This window comes from Ambystoma mexicanum, chromosome 6p (assembly GCF_040938575.1).
Source record: "Ambystoma mexicanum isolate Mex_15411 chromosome 6p, UKY_AmexF1_1, whole genome shotgun sequence".
Classification (NCBI taxonomy): domain Eukaryota; kingdom Metazoa; phylum Chordata; class Amphibia; order Caudata; family Ambystomatidae; genus Ambystoma; species Ambystoma mexicanum.
This window is the reverse complement of record NC_090935.1, coordinates 1,479,175,932-1,479,193,439: the sequence shown is the minus strand read 5'-3', so window position 1 is coordinate 1,479,193,439 and position 17,508 is coordinate 1,479,175,932. Positions and strand designations below refer to the sequence as shown.

The window sequence follows — 17,508 nt, the reverse complement described above, 5'->3', positions numbered from 1 at the left end:
TCTCTTTGGGGATATCGGTAAAACCGCTACCACCACTAGACGACTATTTAACTTGGCATGTGTGGTTGCAAAACGTAATATACTGAAATGTTGGAAATCAATACATCCTCCAAGGCGGCTGGACTTCTTGAAATACTTGTCAATGATTAACGAACTGGAGGAACAATTTATTATAACATTGCCATCGAGATGCCGGCCCAAAGATATATGGGCACTTTTCAGGCTATATTTGTGTAATATGATATCTGATGGAGAAGATAACCCGACATCGCCACTATAGTACTGCTGTGCAATGTGAAAATGTACAACCTATACTGTTAATGTCTATCTATGTGGTTATGATAGATGCGCTTCGCCAATTGCCAACCAGTTTAGTACTGTTGTAACCCTCTGAACAAAAATAAAAATTATAAAAAAAAAAATGAATGGGGTACATAAGTTACCACCAAAAAAACTTTGTTTAAATAATTAAAACTGGTGTAAAACCACAAGTAAACACAGTATTCATTTTTGCATAGTTTTATGCTCAAAAGTGTGCACGGAGCCAAGATCATTTTTGCTAAAGTGATCCTAAAATTGTTCTACAGACCTACAGATAACCTCGGCTATCTGTAGTCATTTTATGTATGAACCACAGATAACCATGGGAATCTGTAGTTTTCTATAGCCGCAAATATCATAGAAACAGCTGAAAAAATGCGTTCTTGCCCCCTCAGGCCCTTACCAAGTGCACCCATAATCTGTGCCAGCTCCCCCAACTCCCCAGATGGCCTCATCTCCCCTGCCCTCTTATTCCCCCTTACCCACAATACAAGCTGTTTCTGTGATGCTGTTTGCTTTGAGATGGCTATTCACAGATATAGCTGAGGTTATCGAAAAGCGCTGTGTTGCAAACTCAGTCCCTAAACCCCCTCCAAATCCAAATTTCACTTACTGCCCTCTAGTCACCCCCTACCCCCACCTGTAGACTGATGGCATTTGCATTTTTTTAACCTTTTACCGGCACATGGCTTTTTTCCTGCGTTTCATTTCCTGATATCCTCGGATATTGCTGCAGCTGTATCTCGGACCAAGTGAAAAACAAGATGGTGGCTGTTTAATTTCTAAAAACACCCAGTTTTGACAATTCACCCGAGATATAGCTATGTATTTTGGAGAAGGGAGCACCCCCTTCTCCGTCAAATATTTAAAAAATGACTACACAGAATAACCCCAAACTACAAAATGGTCTTTTTTAATGTATTTTTAATTTAGTTTCATACAGTTTATATAAACCTTTGAAATATATACCTCAAATAATAAGTACAGAAACACATCAAGTAAAAGAATGAATATTTTTGTTGAAGTACAGGACTGAACTAGTCTAGATGAGTATTTACACATCATTGCTTGTACATGTCTCTATCTCCATCGTCTTTTGTAGCTGTTCTAAAAACCTTGTGAGTGCTACTGTCAAATTTTTGCATTCGCTGTTGTGCATTTGCCACCACCAGTCCTCAGCACTGTATGTCAAACATTTCTCCATCTCTTTCCCTAAGTAAAATGTTCTTACATTTTTTAAACCCAGACAAAAGAGGACCAGATGTTTTCAATTTTCCCCTTTGTAGTTACAGAATCTGCAGTTTAAATTTCCTGATTGAATCATTCGTCTTTGTTTCAGGATTTCCTTAGTTTCATATAGATTTAATCTGAATTTCAAATACAACTTTCTCAGACGTTTACATGGCCAGATGACCATGTATTTGGGGATGGTATTAAAACTTTTAGCTTCAGCAGGCAATTTGTTCATACATTTATGGTTTGATCTTTTTTCTGAAGTTTCAATCCAATCTAGTTGAAGCAGCTTTTTCTTTACTGCATTTGGATTGGACCATAATGTTTTTTCGTCCATAGCCAGGTGATTCAAAATATCCTTACGTTGTTGTCTCCACATTGTTATTGCAGTCTTGCTCTCCTGTTTTTATTTGGATCAGTTAGTACTTCAAATGGTGGTAAATCAGCCTCATCCAAGGTCTTCCTATATAGGGTTCATTTATTCCACATTATTCTGGCATTTAGTGTGGATAAACCCACTTCGAACAGTTGGGTAAACTTGTAGCAACTAAAGGATTCGCTTCCAAAATGTGCTTTCGCACCTGGACCAAATCTGTGACGAACATCCGAACATACTTTCCGCTCTAAAGACCAAAATTGGAGTCACCTTACTCTTGTAAAACTATATTATAGGTATATACGAGAATTTTCCATATTTTTTTGCAAGATCATGCTTTGTGTTGTAACTGTTTGCAGTTACTTGCAATCTTTTTCATCATTGGTTCGTCATTTATACTCAACTTTATTAGCGTTCCCAAATATCGAGTATATGGAACTTTACTCAGGGCTTAAGCTCCCAATGTCCATCTCGTCTTATAAGTCTTCGGTCGACCTCCCCTTTTATTTTTGAGGATTAGTATTTCAGATTTGGCTACGTCGATCTCTAGCCCTAGATCCTCAGTATAGGTCTTTAAAGTGTGAATCTTTCTTTGGAGGCCAATGGGTGTCAGGTCAAAGAGGACCATATCATCAGCATAAAGGATCCAACTGATGTGTCTCCCATTCAACTTTGGTGGAAATGACACTATGCCATCGAGTGCGGGTCCAATCTCTGAGATGTAAATATTAAAAAGTGTTGCTCCCAAGGGGCACCCTTGCTTTACCCCTCGTTCTGTTTTGATGGGTTTAGATAGATGACCATCGCTATCTAAGCGAATCTGTAGCTCTGTCTCCGAGTACATTTCTGGCCTGGATAAGACTATGAGGGCAGCCTCTCGATTTTAACTTCAACCATAGTGTTTCTCGGTCGACTCCATCAAAGGCATTGGCTAGATCTATAAATGCCAAATAGACTTTATGGCCTGATTCGATGGCATCTATTTTTAACAAACTCAAGATGAGAAGATTTAGGCTGCATCCTACACCTTTCATGAAGTCTACCTGTCGTTGTTTTTATCCATCTCGTTAATTGTTTTAAGAGCAGACTTGCGAAAACTTTCCCTACAACATCCAAGAGGGCTATGAGCCGGTAATTTGCTGGATTTGTGTGGATGCCCTTTTTGAAGATAGGAACAATGATTCCTAATTTCCATGTTGTTGGGATGTGGCCTTCTTTTATTATATTCTGAAAAAGTATACCTCAAAAGTCTGTCCATTCTTCAAGTTTCTGTGATGACTTACCCATTGATTTTCATTCAACATATTTGTTAGTGCAGCTTTTTGAGGATTCTCTAGCTCATTAACTAGCGACCAGAAGCTTTATGTTTTTTTTTGGTTCATAGCCTCCAGAATTGCTTCAGCGTCTCTTTGTTCAAGCAGCCAACGATGTGCTTTAATCCAGTTATTATACATGTTCTTCACTTTTCTTATTTCGCTACTTTGATCAAGATTAGCTGCACTGACAATTCCTCTTGTGTCCATCCTCAGGTCCTTTTTTTTGGGCAACTTGTGGATCAAAATTGTGCCTCTGATAGCTTGGTTTGTTACGAGAACTTTTTTTTTCTGTAGAGTTCCAACATAAGTTGGTATTCTATGGGATCAACCTTCTTTTCTCCAACACTACAAAGGACATGTCGCCAGTTCTCAAACATAAACGGTTATGGCCTGGTTCTAGCGTTAATTGCTGTTTCCATTGCTCCGGTGTTTGAAGATGTTTTTTGTTTCCATTCTATTGTTACCACATTGTGGTCACTTTGCAGAGACTTTGTTACATGTAAGAACATAATTTCTTGTGACATTATTTCCGATACAAAGAAATAATCTAGAATTGATTTTTGGGAGCCTCTTTCCCAGATCACCTTGGGGGGTGTCACACTTTGCCTGAAATCTCACCTGTTTGTCTTTTGATGTCTTAGACTGGATTTTTTCCTTCTTCCGGACAGCTCGGGACTTGTAGAGACACTGTTGCGTATCCTCTGTCGCCAGCGTGCTGGCGAATCCGACCGAGGTGAGTATGCGTTCATTTCCAGGGAGGAACAGCAATAATATGCAGAGTCCCAGAAGGAAGGAAGCCAGGAAGGAACCAGGACAAGTACAAGGTAAGGAGTAAGCACTATGGGCGGAAAGGCCCTAGGAAGGGGAGCGCTGAAAGGATGGCTTAGGGTAGAGGAGGGGCTAATAGAACCTGGAAAGTAAGAGTACGAGCACAAGGGAAGTACGACCACACTTGCCGAAGTTGGGAAGTTAGCATTGAGACACAAAGCGCTGCGGAGGCGTGTCTCTTTTCAAGGAGCTGGCGAACTCCTGAAAACGCTAGAGCGGTAGTCACGCACCAACGTCGGCCATGTTGGGTGTACCTTGGAAGGAATGTAGCAATGTCTTATGGACCACGTAGTCCAGAAGGGGCTGAAACATCGAATCCTGACAGGGGGAATATCACACGTTGAGGCTCCGTTCATCATCATGTGCAGATTTCGGCTAGCCATTTCTTCAAGCCAGGTTTCTCTTTTTCTGTTCTTCTTATGTTTTGGACCGTTTTTGACAGCAGATATTTCCAACAGCTTCAAATTGAAATCACCACACAAAACGATTTGTGGGTTCACATTTCCTGTAATTATACTGTCAATGGTATCCAGAAGTTCCTCTTCAAACCTTAGGTGATCAGCTGTGTTAGTGTTCCAGTAGATATTTATCAGGTGTACTATATTTTGTATTCCTCTTGTGCATTCTGTTGCTTCTAATCTGGCATATTGTATATGGGGCTAAATAATCTGCACTGTCTTTATGCTGAAACCACTTTTTCGCTTCACTAAAATTAGCTGGCCAGACATTGGTCTACCCTTGCGTTGGACAATTGGTGATTTATAGCCACTTCGAATCCATCAACACATGGAATCTTATCCAACCACGTCTCCTGAAGACATATTATTATGTCAGCCGTCTTCAGAACTTTTTGAAAAGACTTGACTAAATGTGAAAATCCCCTCATGTTCCAAGTGGCCAGCACAATGCTATTTGTTTGTTCTTGGCATTAACCTTCTGGTGTTTCATTTAAGGCTTTAGCTATCCAAGCCCAGCAATTTTTTTCTTCGTTTGGTTGATCAGTCGTATCAGCTCCAGACTTCCCTGCATTGCTGACCTTAGGGATTTCCACTGTAATTTTGATTTTCCTCGTTCTCAGTTCTTCTCGTAGTGCAACTAATTGCTGCACACATTCTTCTGGTTTCCCATCGATTACCTTATGTTGTTCATTTATTGATGTCTTTGGGAATAAATTGCTCCTCGTTAGCAACCTTGCACTTTTACTTTGAACACATACTTCTGCAGACTCAGTTGAACCGTTATTCGCAAAAGTATTATCCACCTCATACACATCGAAACCAGCATCTATCATCTGTCTCTCGCACATCATCATGGATTGGGCGAGTTTTCGATCTCTAATGTGTAGCAAGGCGCATATACGATTTGAGTCATCCAGAATTTCCACATGTTCAATTCCTGCACTTTTTGTTGATCTTAAAACAGGAATGAGGTGAAAGAGCTGTAATATCAGGTGTCTATTTATCGGCGGGTCCCCCTTTTTATGCTCCATTTGTTCAATCAGAATTCTATATGATGGGGTCGCGCAAATAGGCACTTTAGTCCAAGAATTTTGCGTGTCGCTCCGTGATACAGCCAAATTCATCTTATTTTGTTCACAGGCTTTTCACTCTCTCTCATTGTCTATCGTCAACTCCTTGCGAATGTCATCATTTTTGCATTTTCTTGAAGCCACTTCTCTTGACAGCGGCTGCTCAACATTATTCGCAGGGTGCATCATAGTACAATTCGGAATGCTTTGCATACGTTTCTCTTCGGTGGTCCAGAAGACTTTTTTCTTTTCCTCATTCCCCAAATCTCCTGTTTTTATCTTAGCAATATTTTCAGGTGTCAGAGACCATATTATCACACGTTTCTTGGTTTGAGCCCGCTCTTTAGTACTTTCAAGGCTCCCTTGGGGCATCACACTCAGTCCGTCTTTGCTTGCTTCCAGCTCAAGACAAGTATTTTTTTCTATTTTCTTCACTATAGTCACACTTTGAATCTCTTCTTCGCCATCCTCCTCTGATATACTGTATTGTAAGAGGATTCAATTCAACACTACAGCTAAGTCAACGCCTAGTCTATAATACTGAATGAAAACCCTTATTGATATATCTTTAGGTCCAGTTCATGCGTTCTGGATGACTACCCCTATATAACACCCCTCTCTTGGAATCCCCCTGACCCCACTGAGCCAAGAAGTAGTTCTGTTTTGCAAGTTTAAAAGGTTTATTTGATAATTTAAAATAGATATATCACACTTTATAATAAATTAATACTTGAATATCACCCTTAATCTGATATGTTAAAGATTAACAATGGAGAATCTGGCACTAGCACACTTCTTTATAATCACTAATGAGTTGACATGAAATGGATAAGATAGCACACTGGTAAATAGGAACAAAAGTATAATGTGGTAGAGGATGCTTTATGTAAGCTCAGGTGGATGCAATATTCAATGAATGCAGTACAGAAAATACTCAATATGATTTCAACCAAACAATGTAATCACTTTTCTCTGGCTATTCACTCCCCCCCTCTTTATGCAATGCAAGGAAATGGGAGGAAAGCACACAGTTCTCAGAAATGCAATCAATGTAATCAGTTCAATCCAGCAAGCTTAGACAACAGAAGTTTAAAACACAGATAGGAGTTTTGAAAACACAGGCCCAAATGCTTTGATATGTGCTAGCAATGGATGAGAAATATGCTGGAAACACTTTTTAATTCCCTTTCAGAGGTTCAGGGTGAGTGGTATCTAGTTAATATTAGTCCAGGCTCACACTAGCAATGATGCAGGGATAGTTAGCAGGTTAAACGAATTTCTGGCAAATGGAAAGCAAACAGCAGCAGTTTTTACATGTGAAGAAATTGCAAATCGCGGTAAAATTCGCGGATGCGTGTTCCGCGATTGCGGTAGAACTATAAGGGGTAGGAATGCGGTTCTAGGTTCGTAGGAAAGCCACGATTCTAACCTTTCAGATGAAAGTTATTGCAAGTCTCTAGCACAAACGGTTGCGGAGATATGAGCGATTTTGTGAAGGTCGTTTTTCAGATTTGAAATTTTAAAGTTCAAAAAGTCAAGTGCAGCTTGCGACTAGAAAATGACAAGTGACAGCTTTGCAAATGACAGGTGACAGTTAGGAGGCAGTTCTACTTAGATTAAATAGATTGAATTATATGATTTTAACTAGGAGATTGGTTCTGCACAGTTTTCTAGGTACTCACACTATATTCTTGAATTAAATGGGCCTCATCACGGATCTGGTCAGGGTTTTAGACTGGACTCTGGTCTGGTCTGGTCTGGCCTCTGCACTTCACAGTGATCTGGGTCAGCTCTCTCTGCTGGTCTGGGTCTCTCTGGGTACAGCACTGCTTTCTCTCTGGAGGTTTGATGGAGGTAAATATGGATTTTTCCGGCAGAGCGTCCCGCTGCAGATGGATTTGGAAGAGTCTCTATCTGTCCTGTCTGTCTGCTTTTATGTGTTTAGAATGTGGGTGTGTTCTAGCATCACTGACCCTGCCTCTCTCTCAGCTTCTAATTGGTCAAACTTCCATTTATCATTTGATTGGGGAATGAACTGTGAGTCAGAGTGATGTCATTTTACAGCCTGCAGAAAGTCCACTCCTCCTGTCAATTTACACACAAATCTAGATTTGAAACAAATACATATTTGCAGAGGTACATATTGTTTTAAAATCATATGCACCCATCATGCATTACAGGAGGTATCCCCTGTTCAAACTCTGCTCTTCCTGGGAGCTTGCATTCAGAAATGGCACATATTTCACTTTTTAACTGATTTTGCAATTTCTGACATTGACCCAACTTTACATACATGTGTGCAGGGAGTAGGGACATTAACTGATGAAGTTTCAGATTTTTAACATGCATACATTTAGAGTAATATCCATTTTTCCGCTAAAACCCCCCTGAACATGCCACCGGGTCGAAAAACCTCTTAAAATGTGGGCAGAAAAATCACAAGAATTATGGTATCATTTATAAAATTTTCACATGTCCGCTCTATGAGTTATTCATCTTTTTAAAGTTATGTTCTGGCTCCAAAGGGGTGTGGTTTCCCAGGTCACATGGTATAGAAACCAGTCTTTCCAGTTTCTGCCAAGCCAGCTTGCTCTCACAGGCAGTGCCCCTCCCAGCTCTTGCCAAGAGGAAGCTACATTTTACGACTGCGGTAATAAAAACCTTTGCCTGAGTGAAGAGGGCTTTGTTCACTCTCTTGCAGAGCACAGGTAATTCCATTATCAGATAGATGACATATCCTTAGTGTGGGCAGCAAAAGGAAGGTTGGCCTGGGAACACAGTGGTGACTCAAGTTTCACTGCTGATGGGGGTAGTTGCCAGGCAGAATCAAGTTCCTTAAGCCAGACTTTCAGCTACTGTCATGTTATTTGTTGCTTTTTAAATTAACTTGCAATTTTACACATGCAGCTAGAATGCTGATTCTAAGTGCAAAACTAAGACATTTAAACAATTGCAACCTATGTGACACTCAAAAGTAGGTCACTCAGTCAATTTAAACATTTAGATTTTAGTGTCTTTAAATCCAGTGCAACTTAAACTGCTGACTCCATAGCTCAGCCAGTTTGTTATAAGCATTGTTCTGGGCTCTTCATTTCCCAGATTTTGTAGGCACACAAAACTCCATTCTACCAAATGTCTGCTGGTGTTCAGTGAATATTTTGCACATATTGCAATGTTTGAAATAGGCACTTTGGCTTGCCTTCAGAGAAACACAGGGTGGTTTTAAACTGCCGGCTTTTGGATAGTGGTGAGTACGGGTACTGCACCCATTTTTGGGATTTAAGAAATGAATTCCCCACAATTCTAGGTTGCATTTGGCAATCAGCATTGCCATTCCCAATGGTTTCAGACTACTGTGTGGGTAGTCCAATGGTGGTTTTAGGCAGTTTCCTTCTGTGCCCATAACATCGGCAAAAATGAATGGCAGCCTATTCTTCATGCATTTCCCTGTGCATTTTCTGGGAAGCTCTGGCCATCATGATGTTTTCATGTCAGTACTGCACAGTTTTGAGGTAGGGCTCGGATGCATGGGTAAATACATCCCACAAGCCCCCCTCTTGCGATGGCCATTCGGTTTCACTGATGGGACTCGCAAGATCTGGGATGTTTCCTCATCTTCTTCCAATAGATGGCACAGTTCAGCATCTTTTCCTCCATCCGGTCGGATCGATCGGTTCTCCTCGCCGGTCCTGATGGGAATATTGGGCGGTACCCCGAGCCCGTTGCGTCTCAGCTCCCGGTCTCCGGATCGTCCTCCTTGGCCCGTCTCAAGGTTTTCCTTCTCCTAGGACGACAAAGGAAGAGCGGCAATACCTATTCATAGATTTTTTCCACCACTGTTGAGATAGTGGGGCAGCATATGCATTTCATCATAACAAAACATTACATTCTTATTTTGAGAAAAAAAAACAATATAACTAAGAGACAGTTTCATACAAATCACAATATTTTAGAGACTCGATGTGGTATGTTTTATGATTGGAACTGAATTAGTCTGATACAGTACCCGCTAGGATTCCAGAGGATTCCTCCAGTTGTTGCAGAGTGTGCCTGGGATGGCAACATTTCAACTGGTTTATGTGGACCCACTTGTCTTCCCCCTCTGCCGAACCGCCTTTGGGGATGCGGATCTTGTAGGCCACAGGGGAGATCTTGTCGATGATCTCATAGGGTCCTTTCCATGTAGGCAAAAATTTGCGCTGCTTGGCCTGGTTCCTTTGGAAGTTGTATAGATAGACCCGGTCTCCCACCTGATATTCCTTCCTGGAAGTTTTCAGGTCATAGTGGGTCTTCATGCTATCAGCTGATCTTTCTAGATTCCGCTGAGCATAAGCAAAAGCATGTTGGAGGTGTTTCCTTAAATTCTCTACATACTCATGAGTAGTGGAGGCATTTATCAGTGTCTGCTCTTGGGTCCTATAGAGCAAATGCTGAGGAAGCACCATCTTGCGCCCAGTCATCAACTCAAATGGTGACATTTTGGTTGCAGATGAAGGGGTAGATCTGATAGCCATTAGGACCAGAGGTAATCGGATATCCCAACTTGGCCCAGAATCTGCCACAAACTTCTTTAAGATGCTCACAATTGTCCGGTTATATCTCTCTACTGCCCCAGAAGAAGCTGGTCTATAAGCAATATGCAACTTCCTTTTGACCCCCAGTATCTCCCACATCTTTGTCATTACTTCACTGGTGAAGTGGCTACCTCTGTCTGACTCAATCCTTTGAGGTAGACCAAAACGGGAAAAGATGTGGTTAATCATCAAGGCAGCTGCAGTTTCTGCCTTGCAGTTTGGGGCTGGGAGACATTCCACCCACTTGGTAAACAAGCATGTCACAGTCAACATGTACTTATTCCCCCTAGCCGAGCGAATCACAGGGCCTACAAAGTCGATTTGTAAATCTGACCATGGCAGTGTCATCCCCGCTTTTGTAAAGGCGCCCGGTGTGTGAGGGATGTCGGCTGAAATTGTGCACACACAAGACAACCCTTCAAATATTGGTTGAGGTCCTGGCCCATGTGTGGCCAGTATGCAACCTCTCTTAAGATTTCCAGTGTTGTGTGAAACCCCCTATGACCGGCGGTGGCCGCATCATGGGCGTGACTTAACATCAGGCTTCGGAATGAGGTAGGAACCACCCACTGATCGTGGCCAGCCTTGGATTTCCTTACCAACAAACCGTCTTGGATTCGGAACATTTTTGGACATTTCATCAACACTCTTAGGTCCTCTTTCCCAATGTAATCGGTATCCGTCAGGGGAAAGTTCTCAGGGTCTTCAAGGTGCTGGTAAAATTTACCAATAATTGGATCCCCCTTCTGAGCAGTAATCAAATCAGCATCAGGGGTCTCCTTACTCCATTGTGCAATTGAAAGGTCGTTGTGAGCATTTGTCTGGGACCTAGTGATGGCAGTGACCTGGATTTCCCCCAACAGGGACTCAATCTCAATTAGATCCCCTTGGATGGCCCCGGTTTTGGCCAGCTGATCAGCTAAGTCATTCCCAGTTTTGTCTGGTCCCTCTACTTTGGAATGACCTTTGATCTTTTTCCAATAGATGGTCATCCCATTCGAGGTGACCAGATCATCAATGTTTTGGATCAACTTGCCATGTTTCAAGGGTTTGTTGTTAGCACATAACATGCCTCTGGTTTTCCAATTAACCAGGTGCTCCACGAACCCGTTCCGTACATAATCCGAATCTGTGATTATGACCAGTTTGTGGAGTTGATGCTGGACAGCAGTGAGGATGGCCTGATGCACAGCCATCAATTCTGCCACCTGACTACTTCGGGGACCAATTTTGTATCCAGCGGAGGGTTCTGGGGACTCATTCACCCATGCATTCCCTACGCCAGCCACCAGTTCTTTCTCCCCGTTGTTGTCAACATGGTAAGAGCATCCATCCACATAGACAGTGGGCATTCCCTCACACTTGTCTTCTTCAAAGACTTTGTGTGGGGAATTAAGGTATGCCTCCATGTTGTCCTTTATTTTTAGACTTTCGTCCTCGAGACAGTTTTCTCTGGCACAATCATGCAAGTCAGCCAGACCTTGCGCGAGGGGACTCTTCTTGTTTTGGCCATATCTGACCTCCACAGGAAAGCCTTGCATTGCCAGAATCCAGGAAGTAATTCGGGAATTACTCACATTTCCGGCCCGGATTCTGTCACTTTGGAGATATTGCAGAGGCTGGTGTGGAGTCTCCACTATGATGTGTTCCCCCTGGATAAACGGGCGGTAATTCTTCAATGCCCACACCGTTGCCAGGAGTGCCTTCTCACAATCGTTGAATTTTTCCTCCACAGAGGATAAAGTTTTGCTCGCATAGGAGATTACTTTATTGACCTTGTCATGCTTTTGGTATAATACTGCCGTCAAGCACGTATTAGAGAACCCCGTCTCCAGGAAGAACTCCTTGTTTCTGACAGGGTAAGCTAGGCAAGGCGCTTGTGAGAGGCTTCTTTTGAGTTGTTTTACTGCCTCGGCTTGTTCTGGACCCCATTCCCACTTGACCCCCCCCTTCAGGAGATGAATCAGGGGTCTGGTGATCTCTGCGTAGCCCTCAATGAACTTTCTGCTGTAATTAGTCAGTCCAAGGAGGCTCCTTAGTTCCCGCAGGGTTGTGGGGTCTTTCAGTTTCTGAAGTGCGTCCACTTTCTTTTCCTGGGGACAAAGACCCTGAGGAGTAATCTCATGCCCTAAGAAATTAACACGGGTTCTACACCACTGTGCTTTCTGAAAGGAAAGTTTTGCTCCGGCGGCCCTCAACTGTGTCAGAACATAACAGATCTCCGCTATATGTTCCTCCACAGATGAACTTTTGATGAGGACATCATCTACATAAGCCAGGTTACCCCTTGCACCCAAGTCGGGCATGGCCTTGTGTAGAAAAATGTTGAACTCATTGCCGGAGTTGAGGTATCCGAAGGGAGTCCGGGTCCATGTGTACTGCTGGCCCCCAAAGGTAAAAGCCAGCTTGTATTGGTCCTCCCTACTGACAGGCACAGTCCAGTATCCATTGGTCAGGTATATTGCAGTGAATACCTGTGACCCCTGGATCTGGGCCAGCCCTTGGTCAATGTAGGGCAGAGGCCATCGGGAAGTATGGACCCGTTTGTTGAGCTCCCTGAGGTCGGCACAGAGTCTCCACTGGCCGTTTGGCTTCAATATTCCCAGCACCGGATTATTGAAGGTGCTGTGGACTGGACGGATTATTCCCCGGGACTCAAGGTTCTTAATTATTTCAGTAAGGGACTCCATTGATGCGAGAGGCAATCGATATTGCTTCACAAACACTGGAGTCATGCCAGGGTCCGTGGGGATTGTTGTGGTGTGGATGTCGGTGCGACCACAGTCATATGAGTCTACCGCAAAGAGATCTTGGAAATCCAAGAAAACTTGTTTCAACTTTTGCCTTTGTTCCAGAGTCACACAGGCATCAGCTAGGTTGACTCTCTCTTCCACCATCTGCCTGAAGCCTGGAAAGACTTCTGGTTTGGCTATCTCCGCGGCCTCCTCTAGCTGGGTGGAGAAGTCCCTGGTCAGAGTGCTGATTTTGACGGGAGGCTTCAGGTGGGAAAGGCAGCCCTCATGGACCTGGAAAATCACCTCATCCCTCCTGAAGTCACAAGTCACATCTTCCTTACCATAGGGGCAGGAAGTGTACACCAGGAAGTTCCCCCCATGCCGGGTAAAAATCCTGTCTGGTGTTGTATTGTCCTCACTGTCACTGTCAACACAGTCCTTGGGGATTGGTCCTAACAGTTCATTTACAAGATCGATGGAAAAATGTCGGTCATCAACCGCCATTCCAATAATGGTGCCTGCGGCTAGAGTAATACTCTTTAAGTCGCTGTTATCCACCTCTATTGGAATGGTGTCATGTTCTATGTTGACTAATGGAGTTGGGTTTACTCCCAACCCTTGCTGTTGGAAAGAAGCATTTAGATGTATGTAAGCATCAGGGTTTTTCAACTCTTGTCCCCTTTTAACTTTCACTTCCAGGGAGAATTGTCGAGTCCTTTCTGGGATGGTGACTTCCTCTTTAACCTGAATTTCAACCGCATAAGGTAGCAATTGAGCTGACCTAAATGCTTTTTCTGGATCATCAAAGGTCATGGGATTATCCGCTAATCGGGACCAAGCTTTGAAGTTTATTAGGTCCAAACTAATGGCAAAGCGATTGAGAATGTCACTGCCTAAGTAAAAGGCGGCAGGGACGTCTCGCACGACCCAACAATTGTGGACTATGCTCTTGTTGCCAATGGAGATTTTGAGCATACACCTGCTTAGCAGGAGATGTTTGGAATTAGGTGCTTCCAGGTCCATTTCCCATTTGTCTATCAGTTTGAAGGTGGGAATGGCTGGATCTTTTGGGAGTTGGCGGAACATGGCTTCGCTGATGAAGCTCTTACCGTTGTTCACACACACTCGAGTGAGAACAGAGTCCTTCCCATCATTTAACTGAACAGGGATGAACAACTGCTCTCCTATTTGCTGAATATCAGCCAGACTTTGAGCTGATTTCACATCTTTCTGGACTATAGGAGTGGGAGTTTCAGATTGTGGATTAGTATAGAATTTCAAAGTGTTTCCTTCCAGCGTCGAATACCACTTTAGACTGGAAGGAAGGTTGATTTTCAGAAACAGAGAGGACCCCCCATCACTAGTCTGTTGTCCTACTGCTATTACTGTCACGTCTGGAATCTGGTTGTTCTGGAAGTGAAATTGTACTTGGTCAGATTTTTGTTCAACCATGGGGCATGTGCCGTTTAAACTAACATGGTTGACACTCTGTTTTAATTTTATTGGTCGGCTAGTCTGGGTCCAGAGGACCTTGTTTACACAATCTATGAGGGGTGACAACCTTCTCAGGAGGTCATTCCCTAGTAAACAAGGGGTGCCCTCTGGGGTCACAACTATGACCGGGTGTTTCAACTTATGTCGCCCAATTTTTATGTCCAAATCTGCCGTCCCCTCGACGGGAATTTCCTTCCCGTCAAAGTTCTGCAGTTGTCCAGGAAGAGAGGTGAAAGGAATTTGGTAATTCTCGCCACCTTCCTGCATTCAGTTCGTCAAAGGCCCTTCTGGACAGAAGGGTAGCTTGAGATCCAGTGTCCACCAGTGCCAAAATTGTACCCTGCCCCTGTACTTGTACCGGGGCATACTATCTTCCCTCCTTCTCCTCAAGGGGGCACAGATAATGTACATTTTTGGACAACTGGTGGGCTAATTTTCTGGTTTTGGACATTGCTAGCGAAGAGATTTGGGCAGAATTCTGTGGAGAGTCTTGGGAATCTAAAAGAAACAGTTGGCAACTGGAGATCAGAGCCATTGTGGGTTCCCCTGGTTCCGGTTCTGGGCCGCCCCCCCCTTTTTGGAGGCAGTCCCCAGGATGGGTTTGAACCAGGGGATTTTCTTGCTGTTGGTTCTGGGATGAGATAGTGGGCGGCGGTAGCTCAGTCTCCACATCTCCCCAGTCTGGATTTGCATCCCTAGGGACCCATTTTTCTTTGGGAGGAGTTCCCCCCTCTCTGAAGGAGAAGATCCTTTTCCCAGGATCCTCTGAGGATCCCTCTCCCTCAAATTGGAAGATCTGTACCTCCTCCTCAAACTGAGTCTGTTTGGGTCTTTTGTTTCTCCTACCCCCCCTCTGCTCCTTAGGAGGCAGACTTTCAGGGGCAAGAGATTTTGTTTCCGGTTCCTGGGTTTCCAGGGGCTGTTTACAAGTGAGGAAGGAAGCTTCCTCCAAGGCTTTACACCCCCCTTCCCTTTGTGCCTCCTCCCTGGGAACCGGTGAGTTATCGGGGTGCTGCCCCCGTCATTGTTCTGGAGCACCAGGTCCAGAGTTGGGTGCGTTCTGCACCGGCACGCCCATCTGAGGGTTCTGCTGAGCCCTCAGTATGTGACCCAGATCCCGCGCCATGTTTTGAACCTGGCGCTCTAACTGGGAAACCCGCTCAGGCTGATACGGGGCCCTGTTTTCTCCCCTGGGCTGATCCCGGGAAGGGTAGCTGTCCCTCCTCTGGTAATACCCCGGGTTGGGAAGATTTGGGTACCCCTCCACCCTTGGCCTCCCCTCTCCCGGATTCAGTGGTCTGGGCTCAGGGAATTGGGGAAAGAAGGATGGATGGTTTTGGGGCTGAAAGTCGGGTGGATATCTGGGGAAAACGTTCTGCCCAGGGTTTGGTAAATTTCTGCCCTCCTGTGGGAAGTTTGGAGGGAAGTTCCCTGGGTTAGGTGCTTGTCTGGATCCCCCCCCTTGGGCTGGAGGAGTCCACACATAACCCAGGATGGGTCGATTTCCCTTGTAACGGGGACTTACATAATCAGGAGAGCGAGGGACCCCATTTGTGGGGCTGCCTCCTTGGCTCCCTGTCTGTGACTGACCCGAGGACCTCCTGGGCCTAGCATTATTAGGTGCAGGCAGGTTTTTAGGCCCCCCCATCTCCAAATCCAAAACGGGGGTGACCTTTACCTCTGCCACCTTGACAGCAGCAGGGGTGCTGTTGGCTTTGGGGTTTTTCTGGGCATTGCTTTTATTTTCTATGGGCTTCTGCACCTCATAGATCCGGGTAGCCTGTTCAATGACCCAGTCTAAAGATCTTTTCTCATGAAAATCTCTCACGAGCTGGGTCATTATATATTTGGGCAAGGCATGGAAAAATGTATTGACAAACTCTCTACTATCTGTGCGCACCCTTCTGGTGGTTTGCGCAAAAGCACGCTTTAACTCCTGCACAAATTCTCGTGGGGCCTGATCCTCCCCACATTGCAAATTGTAGGCCGCCTTGCGAGCCTCTTGAGGATTTCTGTGAACAGAAAAATGTTTCAGGATGGCCGCCTTATATGTGGACCATCTTAAATGATTTTGGTCCTCCAGCCCCGCAAAGAAACAGGAGTATTCCGGGGAGAATGTCCACTTTACATATTGAATACAGCTTTGGCTGTCCTTCAAATGGAAAGTCTCCATCATTTGTTCAAACAACTCTAAGTGCTCCCAAACAGAATACTTAGCGTTCTTATGGTAAGGCGTGATGACGCTCCTGATCGCCTTAATCTGCTTTAAGGGGTCCTTAAGCAAGGCCCTTTTTGCCTTATTGGCCTTTTTGGTTCGGGTAACCCTTGTCCATTCTTCCTCGGACTCAGAGGCACTGCTCCCAGAGGTTCCCGTCTGTTCTTCCAGGTTTTCCCGGATTCTGCGAGCCTGGGAATGGCTGGCAGGATGTGGGGACCTGGTCTCCTGCGTCCTGCGCAGTTCAGAGGGGTCTTCAGATTCCTCCTTGCTGCCAGGATTTGATGGGTACCCCCTCCACTGACCTAACTGGGCAGAGGTTTTCAGGATGCCCTTAATGGGCCTACTCTCCTGGGGTTCCCCATTGAACTGTACTGTACTTGGGTGCCCATACCCGGATGCCCACCCCTCCATTCCTGAGTGGTTCTGGCCTATGAGCCCCATACTCTTAGCTGGATAGTAATCTGCCATCCCTGTGGCCCTACGCTCATGTGCGCCAGGGAACATGGTGGGTGGCAGAATCCAGGGACTGAGAGGTATGAGGGCCTCTGGTACTAGGGCTCCTGAGGTTATGCTCCGGAGTTTCCCTTTCCCAGCGAACCTCATCTCTATCCGCCCCTGCTCCCTGTTGCAATGCAAGAGCCTGCATTTGTGCCTTCAGTTCCTCTGTTAAGGCCTTACTCGACTCTATCAGTTTCTCCTGCATCGCTACCTGTTGTTGGAGCCTATCATTGTGTTGACAGAGGGCCTCATTTTCCCTCTGTGCTTCCTGGGTGGTCCTGGAGAACTGGGCCAGTCTTTGCTGCAGGAGGGTTACCTCCTGAGCTGTGTCCCTATTGGCCTGCTCCTTTCTTGCTAGAGCATCTTCCACCCTTCTGGTGTGCTCTA

General features: G+C 44.7%; 1 protein-coding gene across 2 annotated transcripts in view; it reads right to left on the bottom strand.

Moving 5' to 3' along the window:
- The window catches only part of LOC138510562 (cytospin-A-like), a 1,126,527-nt gene that overhangs the window by 1,008,428 nt on the left and 100,591 nt on the right, over positions 1-17,508 (bottom strand). The gene's annotated exons all lie outside the window — the stretch shown is intronic.